The 12,998-nt window shown below is 38.2% G+C and overlaps 1 long non-coding RNA gene across 1 annotated transcript in view; it reads right to left on the reverse strand.

The window, feature by feature from the left end:
• The window catches only part of LOC135296528 (uncharacterized), a 65,201-nt gene that overhangs the window by 11,494 nt on the left and 40,709 nt on the right, over nt 1–12,998 (reverse strand). Inside the window, exon 4 of the long non-coding RNA XR_010358615.1 lies at nt 9,685–9,795. This is a non-coding gene — a long non-coding RNA (uncharacterized LOC135296528). The remainder of the gene's footprint in view (nt 1–9,684; nt 9,796–12,998) is intronic.

Genomic DNA, 12,998 nt, shown 5'->3' on the forward strand with positions numbered 1-12,998 from the left:
ATGTACAAAAGCAGGTTTCACTTTTCAAATCCTTTTGAAAACAAAGCAAAACACAACACCCTTTTTTTCTAGTTACTCCGTGTCACTCTGAACCATTTCAGATTTTTAAGACAAATTCATTACAAAAAAAAAACAGAAAGAAGTAATTAATTACCTTTTTATTTGCAGATGAACACTGGAAACAATGCAATTCTTAAGGATTGTCTCTGCCACTTCTTTAAAGTGCACATAAACTTACTTTGCTGGTTAAATGGTAGATTTTAACAATTAGGGTGGATGTCTTGAAAGAACCATGTACCAAATAAAGTGTTTGTTTGAGAAGAAAGCGTCATGTTCAAATAATATGCTCAACAATACCTAACTAGTTTATCACAGCAGTTACCTTTTGACATTCACCAAGAAGTTTTACACCAGCTGTAAAGCATATTGCAACACTTCCTCATATTAAATCCTGTCAGCAAGACTCTGTTTCAGCTCCAAGTATGCTGCACAGAAAAAAGTCAACACAGCAGAAAAATACTTCCCTGTGCTTGACCAAAACTGAAAAAAATAGGGAAAGTAAAACAGAAGAAAAATAAAAGAAGAAATCCAGAAGATCTTTTTTTTTTTATAATATTTTTAGTTGCAGCTTCAAGAATGGAATGGAGAACCACCTTAAGACTTGGAGTGCAGGAGGTTTTTTTTAAGTCACTTCTTTATAGTCTTAAATCATCATGGCCATTGGATGCTGATTCACAGCCATAAACTACTTCCAGTGTTTACATTAGGGTTTCTGAAAGAAATGCATATCTCAGGCCAGCAGATCAAATACATCACTGTCTACAGGAACTGAAGTAAGGCATGTATGTATTGTATCCAAATGAGGCCTGCAGGAATATAAGGCAAGCAAAACTTTGATAAATTACACCCAAAAAACCTGCACACAAACAAAAGAGTGAGGATGGAAAAGGGTTATAGAGTGAGTTTTTTTGCATGCAGCAATGAATATGATAGGACTAGGTCGCTCTGTCTTTATGAAAGTAAAGGTCCACTTCTCAGGGGGAAGGAAAGGCATTTTTCTTTTTGGCTCATTAAACTATATAAAGCACAAATGAGGCTCTGTGGTTTATTTCAGAATTGTATGAGCTAGGGCAGGAGGTGAAGTCAGATTTTCCCAAGAGAAAGGGAACTCTGGGACACTCCTAGTTTCAGTGTGATGGTCCTCTCCGTGCTCTTGCACTGGAACATCAGTCCTTGTGCCCAGGCTCAGCACTGGTGGGGGTTGCAGGGAAAGAGGGCACAGAGCCAAGGGAAGTGAAGTCCCCTCCCAGGACGGCAGCAAGTGCCCTGCAATTGCCTCCTGTATCCCAGCAGCTGAAACAACCTGCATGCTCTCATAGGTGGAAATCCTTCTACACCAGTCCTCAGGTCCTGCTCCCCCACCTCTTGTCTCATTTATGTCGTGCCTCTTGCTCAAATAGCTTCCTGCTTCCACCACCAAATGACACTCATTCCACTGCAAACGGCCCCTTTGAAGCTGCAGAGGAGGGGCCTGGATTTTATCCATGGCACAAAATCCTAGCATAACTTTAACCCTCTCTCTTTTCTTTTAGTTTTTTTTTTTTTTTTTTTTTTTTTTTTTTTTTTTTGTTTTTTGGTTTGTTTTTTTTTTTTGATAGGTAGAAGAGGGGAGAAGCAGCAGTTGCTGAACATAAGATGAAGAAAAAATACAAAGAGACTACATTTCTGTCTTCAATTATCACATTAATAAAGTCTCCCCCCCCAAAAAAAAAAAAAAAAGAAAAGAAAAAGGAGCTGCTACTGCATCTGCTCATCCTTGCATGCAATTGTCTCACCAGCTTGAAATTTCCACAGATATGTCACTGCTTAGTCAAGGGCTCTTGCTTTCAAGGTCAATTATCCCATGGTCATGTTGCAGAGAGCTCTGAAGGAACTCCTGTGGTCTGACACCTACACTTCATGCCTACCCATGGAGGAAAGGGAAGTGAAACTGTTAGTTGGTTGTCAAGCAGGATGAAAACATTATTCCTTTGGCTTACTAGATGTTCGCACATAGAAAAGCTTAAATGTTGTTTTTTGGATTTTTTTTTTCATTAAACAGATTAAAAAGTTCTTGTGAAATCCCTTGGAGTCAAGAAAATCAGTGTCTTGTTTTCTTGGTCTGAGTTTGAGGCTGTATTTTTTCTCTAATGACAACAAAAAAATTAAGTGTTTTTCTAAATTGTGAAATCATTCCAGTTCTCAACTGGCAACATATAACTTTTAAAATGTGTCAAAGTTTGTCACAGGGAATTTTTGGAATGTTTGCATTTGTCAAGGAAAGATTTGGCAAAACATGTTCTTGAAATGTTTTGATTTCACTAAATCTGCCTCTTTACCCAAAATAATTTTTTTTTTTTTAAATGGTGAAAGAAACTTTCACTGAGATCAGAATACAGATGGCTCTTAGGCTATACAGCTTACATTACATGAAAACAGTCCTTAAAGTGTAGTTCAGGTCATGGCTTAGTCCACATGTCTGTCAGCCTCCTTTTAACTCCTGCCATGTTTCTCAGATTCATAAGAGTGGACTCTTGCATTCAAAGTCCAACACAAATTGTGCTGAAGGTATAGGTTTTAAAACGCAAACTAGAATGATATCATATCCACCCCTAACATGTTTATTTTAATTTATGTGAAGTGGCTCACTGGGACAGTAAAAGAAATTTTTACAGAAAATTGCACACAACCGATAAAGCCATAATTAACAATTAGCACTGAAAAGGCACAGATCAGTATATCCTATAAGAGCAGAGACTTTTCTGTTAACAGATTATTAGGAAAAAAGCAAAAGTAAAACCATACAAATAAACTCCAAATGGAAAGCTTACAATACATAGCACTAAAGACCTTTTTTTCAATTAATGAGAAAAAAATAAAATGCATTATGAGCTCCTTAGGAAAACACATTATGTACACTCATATGTGCACTAAAAATTACATAAAACAAGCTGTCTCTAATGTTTTACATGTTGGAAACCGTTACGATTTCTCTTATAGCTTCATGCAATTTATTTCTTTAAACTAATCTCCTACTTCCTCTTCCAGCATGAAAAAGATGTTGTATTGCTAAGCTGTTTGGTTTAGCAATGACAAGCCATAAGCAGCATCTAGGAAGTATACAAAGCAAATTTAATATTTTTGCATCCAAAATATAAAATTGTTCTGGAATGCACACCTGGTCTCTTTTTGACATGAAATCACTTTCTTGAATCTCACTGTCCTTTCTCAGTTATATTGTCTCATTGCCTTTAATCAGCAGTACAATCAATTGTTTCTTTTTGTTACATACTCAAACTTCATGCACTACCTGGTAGGTTATTTACTTATCTACATGGCCTAAGTAAACTATTCCAAGCATGTCAAAAGATCATCAAGAAGCTAGTGACAATGCTAACTATTTTTTTCTGTTTGTTCCAGCTCTTTGGACTAGATTGGAATGCTAATCCTTTCCTCAGCAGACACCGCACAGGAGGGGGTTGAGCAAAAGTGGAAACATGGAGTGTAACAATTGGCAATGGCACAAGCACATAAAAAGGATAAAACCAGGACTGTCAGAAAGAAGGTGGCAGAAAGCTTTCACTTCAGAATTTCACATGAGTAGACAGACTGAGGTGTGCACAAACTAGGCTCCAGAATGTTTTTGGCACCTGTTAGCAAAAAGGCCTGGTCTCAAAGATATTTTTGGGGAATTCCTAAATCACTTAGAATCAACTGCAACATTACAATTCTTCAATGTATAAGTCTGTGAGGCCTGATGAGATGCATCCCAGAGTCCTGAGAGAACTGGTTAATCTAGTTGCCAAGTCACTCTCCATGATAAGTCATGGCAATCAGAGGAAAGCCCAGGTGATTGGAAAAGGGAAAACATTGTACCCATAGAAAGGGGGAACTACCAACCTGTCAGCCTCCCCTCTGTGCCTGGAAAGATCATGGAACAGATTTTCCTAACAGCTGTTTTAAGGCACGTGAAGGGCAGGGAAGAGATTTGGGACAGCCATCACAGTTTCACCAAGGGGAAAATCTGCCTGACCAGCCTAGAGGCTTTCTGGGCTGAGGGACTCCAGCAGCAGATAAGAGTTACAGAAATAATTTTCTCTGGGCTCTTGTAAAGCCCACAACACAGTCGCCCACAACATCCTTCTCTACACATTGGAGAGAGATGGATTTGATGAGTGGATGGTTAGATCAATAAGAAAGTTGTATCCTTAAGTGCCAGTCTGAGAAGCTCAATGCAGAAATTTGAGCCTTTCATTTAAAATCCAGTGGCTTGATAATTTCTCTAAACTGCACGTTTATCAGAGAAATTAACCCTCCTGTTTAACATTTTTTAAAATTTTCCAACATTTAGCTGAAAACCAAAACTTAATTTAGTATTTTGACCAACGCTCTGCTAGATAGTAATTTAGTGAGTTTCACTAAGTATTTAAGATCTCTGGGACAGAAAACCAAAGTGTTGGTAAGACTTTGCAGCTGGTGTGCTGAGGTACAAAAAATATTGTAATTGCATTTTTTCAGCCACCATTTTTATATTTCCTTTTTGGAAGGAGCTATAGAGGGAAAAATAAAGAAAAGTAATACTCCAGTTTTGGTCATGCATTTTCATAAAGTGTTTTTAATTTATTGATGTGGCATCATGTTCTCCTTCTATTTATTGCCTTCTCATCCCTTAGGTTAAATGATTTCTCCTGGTACATTGAAATTTGTAGAAATATTAGTGACTGAGAAAACACCGATATTACTGAAGAAGAGTTGCTTCATTTTGCACAAGTACTGATTTTAAAATTTAATAAGAGAGAATGAAATTTATGCTTAAGATTTGATTTTATCAGAAGTAGTGATCTATCGCTATTAATCAGCAGTGATGACCTCTAATTTTGCTAACAAAATAGTTATTTACAGGAAAGCTATTTGCAGGATTTAACATAATTGACCACAGCATTTACAGTGAGGTGAATGTTTATGTTTAATTTGGAAAACTCATGATGGCTTTCTTGGTGACATAGGTAGTTAAGCCTTTAATCTCCAACAAGCATGTTTTTAACAGGCTAACCTATAAATGGTGGGGCTTAGGAGCCCTTGTGTCTGTTTATATGTCCAGAACCACAGTTCTTGCCATGCAAATCTGTGTGCCCAGGGGGAGTGTCAGCCTGGTGCCAGAGGAAGGCGAAGATTGCAAAATCAGTTTCCGTCAGAGGCGGAGACAGAGCATGTTCACCTTTCCCTGGCCTGCCTGCATGCCTTGTTCTTGCCCTGCAGGGATTGATCAGTTCCCTTGCTGCAAGGAGCAATTCAGGCTGCCCACCCTGAGTCATGTTGGTATTCACACAGCTGATTGGTTTTGAGCAGTATGTTAGAAATTTTTTTCATTTCCATACCAAGCTAAGACCATTCCAAAACAGTAGAGAAGCTGGCATCCTTCAACTGGGAAAGTCCTCAGCCCTTCACATCCTAAATTCTCAGTTGCATTCATCTGTTGAGGAGTTTGTATGAAAGCTTGTACAAAAAAAGGTGACATTTTCCTGCTCTGCTATGCACTGTATTCAGGAATAACCACACAGAATATGTCAGTTGCTAGACTGGACCCAATGTTGGACCCAATGACTCAAGAGATTTTTTAATGATTCTATGATTTTTTTTAGTTATTTTTTTGAGTGATTATTATAACACCATACAATGGTTTGAGTTGGAAAGGACCTTAAAGACCATCTAGCTCCAGCCCCCTGCCATGGACACAGACATCTTGCAGTAGATCAGTTTGCTCAAAGCCTCATGCAACCTGGCCTTGAATATTTATTCAGATTTGCTATAAAACTCAGAGCTTGAGTAAGAGGTAGTTTCTCTTTCTTTTTGCCTGACTGCTTCTGTGCTAACTTTCTTGTTTGCCTGATAGGAAATGATTACACAATCCTCACTGTAAATTGGGATTTAGCTCATGTCCTGTGTCCTATCTTCTCTGTGCTAAGAATTAGAGGCTGTGGCATTTTGGCAACATGTGTAAGACTGGAGAACAAAAAACAATGTTTGACTCTTTATTTCCAAACAATGCGTGTCTGTGAATAACCATGCATGTCCCTCTAAATTTAATCCTTTGCTACCTATTATTCATATAATAGGGTCCTCAACATTAATTTTGTCTACAGCTAGTAAAAAAAATAATTCTACTTAATTAAATGGATCAATTACTCTAAATGTGTTTTTATTAATAAAAGCCAGACAAAAACTGTGGCATTCTGCAAACCAAATTCTGCCCACTTGAGACTCAAAAATGAGAAGCCACTCAGTGCAGATTGTGCAATTAGTTCTGGTAAATGCAGTCTTCAAATTTCTTGTACCCTTAAACTAAAAGAAAATACTTGATGGCTCTCTGACCCAAATCATGCAGAGATTCCTGTAGCCCCAAAGTATCTTCTAAACTATCAAAGACCTCAGTCAGACATCAGCTACATTAAACTCCATTTATAGAGGTGGCCCAGATAAATAAGCCATTTTCAGAAATCTTCAGATTTAATTCTCAAAGTGGAACTGTTGTTTTAAAGGAGAAAAAAAAAAAAGAAAAAAAAAGCCAGCTTTCAATTTGTCCTTATTCCAGTGGGGGAAAAATAGCATAATATCATTGTGATTCCAAATAACAAGTGTTCTAATAACTACCAGCAAAGTGAAAAGCCACTGAATATTATTTTATTTATTTATTATATTTATTCTGTGAACATTATTTTAAATTTTCACAGAATCTCAGACATTTAGAGATGAAATGCAGCTTTGAAGACCTGCAGCCAGAGCAAGTAGCTTTCAGACCCTAAGATATTCAGTGTAAAACCTCTGCACAGAGCACAGGGACACAGCCCTGACCAAGGGTCATCAGATCCTTTCAGAGTGCAGGTGTGAAAGCTCACTGCAACACCTCATCACTTCAAGGTGAGTTAAATAAACTGCCTCATGTCAGAAGGTTTGCTGTAACTCAGTGTCATGGGTTTGTTTTGGTTTATTTGCCTGTCTGTGCAGACTGCTAGTTTTTTACCAGGAAATGGGTATGCAGGCCACAGTAATATTTCTGGAGAGAGAAAGCTGTTCACAGCTGTTCCCTCAGCCCTCTGTGCCTGGACAATAGAGAAGACTGCATTACTACCCTGCAAAAACCACTCCTGTCTCAGTGTGAGGGGCTAGCACCAAGATTTGGGGGAAATACAAAAAGAAAGTGTCTCTCTCACAGCCCTGCGTGAGACCCTGATATGATACAAGCAAGGCTAATTGTCACTAATTTAAATCTGGTTTGAAGTGCCAGCAGTTGGCGCTGCTCTGAGAGGAAAGAAATTTTATTTCATGTTTGGGAAAATGCAATCTATGTTTCTTCATTGTGAAAGTACTTCATTCTAAAATAAACAGATCAGTGTGGTTTGAGGAATAAGGTGAGAACATGCTTTCTCAATGAATAAAAAGAGCAGTGGGGATATGACTTGATGTGACTTTTCCTAATGGAATGCGATTTTGACTCTGAACAACAAATTTAACTTGTCAGATGACAAAGGTTAGCCTTGCTTTTAAATACTATCGCTCTTTTGGCTAGTGTTAAATATATCTGTTGCCTAAAACAAACCATATAAGATGGATAAGAAAAAGCACTGAGAATACTCTCAAGCTATCTTTTGTAGGAACCTGAATGCCACCAAGCACTCCACTGAAGAGCCAGTCTTTGTGGCAACACTAAATCCTCCTCAGGGTTTGTGAGTCTTGTGAATCTTAAATAAGTTGTTTTATCAGGAAAGAGACTGAACCTTTTCCATGTCAGAGTTTTAAGTAATAGTTCTGAGAGTATTGCCAAACACACCTTTCAACAAATGAGTCACTAAGTACACGGGAGGTTGAGTCCTGCAGAACAAAAGGGGAGCTGTGACATTTTAACTAAGTTTTACTTCTTCCTTGGGCTAGGCCCGTGCCTGATCACAGAACACATTCATGTCTAGCACGCAAATTTTCTTTCTCACCATGATTCCAAGCAATATAAATTATAGTTGTTTACATCAAGTTTCCACTCTTTTGAATACCTCTGAGCTTCTCTTGACTTGGCTAGCAGAGAGCCCACAATGTAACCAATAATCTTCATTCCCTCAGCTGTACTGACATCATCCTGACTAAAAAAAACAAGGAAGTAAGCTAATCAGAGATCTTCTGATTTATATTCTGTAATGAATACAAAGGGGCAGAAACCAAGGTCTTTTAAATGGAAACTGTCAGCAAAAAAGAAAACAGAAGAGAATTATTTTGGGAGGAGCCAAGAAAGAGCAATAGGGTCGTGGAGGAAGAGGGGATACCAGAAAATGAAGGAATGATCTGAGAGATAATATCTATTGCTGCAATATTTTTCTACCTGGTAATGTTGTGACCTCAACATATCATGCCAGTCAGACTTGACAAAGGAATCATAAAAGAGTATAAATAACTTATTTTTTATTATGGGTCTGAATTTTGTAATATTTTGTTTTGGCCGCAAAGAATATTCACTTAGAGAAAATATTAACTAAGTTAAAATAAAATTAGTCACTCTAGTTTGAAGAAGATTCTTCCATCTACTGGGCATTCTTTTTTTAATGTCTGTAAATATATTTATGAACCATTTTAACTTCTGAAGGCAGAATCTTATCTGCTTTCAAAATTTTAGCTTTTTTGGTTTGGTTTGGGTTTGCTTTTTGATTTTTAGAAAAACAATTCAGTTGAATCACTTTGAAAGCTCAGCTCAACATACTAGTGCTGTCAAAACTTTTTTCTCCATGAAAGGGTCATATCCATTCTCATTGAGGGTAAGATTTACCTAAAAGAAAATTGAAATTCTTTGTTTCTAATGTAGGTTGAAATTCCAAACTCAGGAATAGTCCCAATGTGACTCTGGCACAGAGCTGAGTGCAGGTATACAGCCCAGAAATCTTCTCCCACTAGGACACTTCATTGCTCCTCACACCCCTCTACTGGGCCATTATCTTTTCTTGTTGAAGTGCAAATCTTGAAGAATTGTGGTGTACTGTGGCTGAAGCCACCTTTCTTCCATAGTGAAGGAGAATATTAATCCTTAAGAGACATATCTCAGTGTGACCAGAAGTGTGTCTGTGGGGGCATGAAGTGGGAGAGAGAAACTTGCTCCTGTGACTCACTGACACAGAAATTTCAATGGCAAAAGAATCACGGAATCATAGGATGGGTCAGGCAGGAAGAGACCACAGTGGATGATCTGATCCAACCCCCTGCTCAAGCAGGGTCATTCTAGAGCACACAGCGCAGGATTGTGTCCTGGTAGTTTTTGGATATCTCCAGTGAGAGAGACTCCACAAACACTTTGGGCAGTCTGTTCCAGTGCTTGGTCACCTCACAGTAAAGAAGTTCTGACTCATGTTTAGGTGGAAATTCCTGTGCATCAGTTTCTGCCCATTGCCTCTTGTCCTGTTGCTTGGCACCACCAAGGAGAGCCTGGCTCCACCCTCTTGACATCCCCTTTCAGATACTGATAGACATTGATGAGGTCCCCTCTCAGTCACCTCTTCTCAAGGCTGAACAGGCCCAGGACCCTCAGCCTTTCCTGAGGCATCTGTAATCACATGGATCTAGGAGTTTGAATTCTACAAAAATCTTTTAACTGGGTAAAATGAAACAGACCTAGTTCTTCTTGATCCTGAAGCCTTCTGCAAGGTTTGTCTCCTGATGCAGATCCTCAGCTGCGCTAGTTGACGTGCTGTGAAGCTGTCTCCGAACCCTTTCCTTCATGTCCTTAATAAAGAGGAGAAAAACAGCTCTGCTATTCTTCCATAGAGATACTCCTTTCACAGTGATACTTCCCAAGATGAAAACAGTGGATCAAACACCATAATTTTCTTTGTAGGTAGTTGATACAGGTCTCAACTGGCCCCTTTGTCAGACCTTTTCTTTGTTACCTTACCTTTGGCATAACATAGGAGGACCAAAACAAATTAGCTACCTCAACACCCCCTTTGGAGAACAACATGTTTTTCAGCAAGGTGAGCAGGCTGACCAGCAGTAAGACCAATTCTGCTGAGCCTTCTCATGCCAGTGTTTGGGTTGAGCTGCTGCAGGAGGACTGGCATGCCCAAGGGTACAGACTGGTTAGTATTACTCTTTTGGCCGTAACTGCAAGGATTGCCACGAGTGAAAGGAGGAATTGGGTGTATATGTCCTTAAACACATCACGTACACTTTGGGCATTGAATCTGAGAATGAGGGTCCTGGAGAGAACTGACAGTTCAGGAGTACAAAGAACTATACTTTCAAAGGAAAAGGGAAGGGCAAGGGAAGAAAAATGCAAGCTAAATGAGTTGTGGGAAGACAGAAATACAATTTTTTTTTTTTTTAATTTGAGCCAGAAAACTGTGGCACCAACTGTAAGTGTTCAACCCTATTGGAAAAAAAGTATTAAAGAAAATCAGCTGATCCAACAAAATGGAGTAAAACAGCTATTGTAGGGAGTTTTAATATATTTTGTTTTGGCCTGAAATCAATAATCATTTGGAAAGGAGGATTATTTCTTACCTGGCTGATAAAGCAGCTCTACAAACAGTTGTAACAGATGAAGGGCTAAGCATTTTGCAACATGCTAGGAAGACATAAACATACCCATAATCATAGATGTTCAACGACTAGAAGTACAGTTTCTTCCCAAACTAGCAATAATGATGTATTGCAGTAGAGAAACTGACTGGACAACGAAGCTGAATGTGTAGTAGTGTTGCAAAATATTAAATGGCTCATTTTTATAATGGTTCCACCCACAGGAGTTACTGATTTAAGGCTGATAATAATCTTCTTTCACACTTGTGCTATGTTGCTGTGAGCGCATGGCACGCTCCAGGAAATGCAATCATTGCTAAGATACCCACACACTATCTGCCAAGAAGATATGTGACCTGACTCCCAAAATTGGAAGAAAATTCAAAGTACTGATTTGAGCAGAACTCTGGTAAACCATTGCACATTCATAAGCAACTGTTAATTGCATCATGTTTCTGAAAGCGCTTACCCATTTTACTGATGGAAATATTTGTTTAGGTTTTATAGGCAGTCAGTCTTCAATTCGTATTTCCTGGCATTCCACAGTACCATGCTTGATGCTTATGTCTTTTCAATGTCATTTTAAAAAGTCTCAGGGTCAGCTGCTTACAGTGAGTAGGAGAAAAACATACCTCATAGTACTGCCTTTTGTGAAATACACAAGCCAGTCAAACAGTGACTGATAGTTCAAACATGCTATGAGAGAAGCAGTTTCCTGACTTATTCTCTAATACAAAGACAGAAGTAAAAGCAGTGATCACTCATAATTTAAATTATTAGTTTTATATACCCTCTATAACCCCTATAGATTAAACAAATCACCTAACAAAGCTTTTCTCATTATACATTTATTTGTCACAAGCAAAATTTTCTTGCAGGCAAAGCCTTTCTTCCTTGATATAAATTTAGTTTAATTCATCTGTTAAGGAGAAACAGAAATCTTAATCAGAAGTCTTTAAAAATCTTTCAATTTTCATGACCTCTTTATTGCCTTCAAATTTCTTGAGTACTGTAATCTGCAGGTACTGCTATGTTAGACTTGTGAGAGCTTCAGACACAGTTATGGAAAATTTTTTCTGTACTGTCACCTGACACACTTGCTGTCTTGCTCTGGGGAATATTGTGCACAGAGGGCTTCTCACTCAGCTTACATTTACAGGCACCCTTTCATGTACTGTGTAAACCTTCTGCACTGCACTCACTGCAGCTATTCCAGACTTCTATTATTTAAAGGCATGGAATTTTTACTTTCTACTTACAGGAAAGATTATATGAGCTGCCAAATGAAAATACACAAATGAAGAAATCAAGTCTATTTTTAATAAATAACATCTGGGCAGAGATGCATTATAGAATTTTAATATTAAAATTTCAGTATTTGCAGCATATCTTGAATGATATCAGTCGGACCTCTTTCATCAATCTTTTGATAAATGAAACAAAGCTAAGTCATAAAGCAACATCTTGGGCTAGTTATGGCATTGCTAATTTGCAGCTAATGGAACTTTTCTGTATTACATCATATCAGACAATGAACTCAGAATATGAGCTTGCAACATGGTGTTATTATGGAAGTCCTTCATTCTGAATAGTCAGAAAGAGGTAAGTAGATTCCAGCAACATTTGCTGCACTGCTTAGTGGTCAAAAGTAGAGGCTGGCTGTTATGGGATGTACCAAGGCTGAGATCATCTTTATTTTTCTGATCCCAAGTGTCAGCCTTGTTCATTATTACTGAACTTGTATTCTGAGAGCTTCACTTCTTTCTGTCCAGTTTGACATCTTGCTCTTGTCAGTTGGAGATTTCATGCTTCATTGAATGTTAGTATTAGTCTTGTGTATTGCTGACAACCTTCATTCCATATCAATGGATCATAAATGTGATGATCTATCCAGCTGAAATCTTCAAGGCCTGAACAGTTGGGTGCTTCAGTACTGCAGTACTTAGAATTTGCAAACATGCAGAATTTTTATTGTATTTGTCAAGCTGCACTTGCACCTGCTCTTGCTTTGTAAACAAAACTAAAAATGCTGTTGCATAAGCCCTTCTTCCCAAACTGTTTCTTGGGGTAATTTTTGAATTTACAGTTTCTGTGTATTTCTTTCCTGTTTGATGTAGGTACGATAATTCTTTTGCCAATCCATTTCAGTGTTATCTCAATTGTACCAACAACTTTTTTGTGCCATTCAGAAATTTTTCCAGTGCAGGAAATATGGTCCTATCTGATTTTGTTTATGTGGGAAAGAATCTCAGCAATCCCCCTTTCTTTAGATATCATAATGCCCCTGCTCTTCCATGATATTTATTCAACACTCAGCCATGTGGTACCATGTTCAGTAGCCTCATATTCAGATGATCACTTTGAAGCTTCATATTATTAATTTTTAAACTGGACCAGGGATAAGAATT

The sequence above is a fragment of the Passer domesticus genome, chromosome 3 (assembly GCF_036417665.1).
Source record: "Passer domesticus isolate bPasDom1 chromosome 3, bPasDom1.hap1, whole genome shotgun sequence".
In the NCBI taxonomy this organism is placed as follows: Eukaryota; Metazoa; Chordata; class Aves; order Passeriformes; family Passeridae; genus Passer; species Passer domesticus.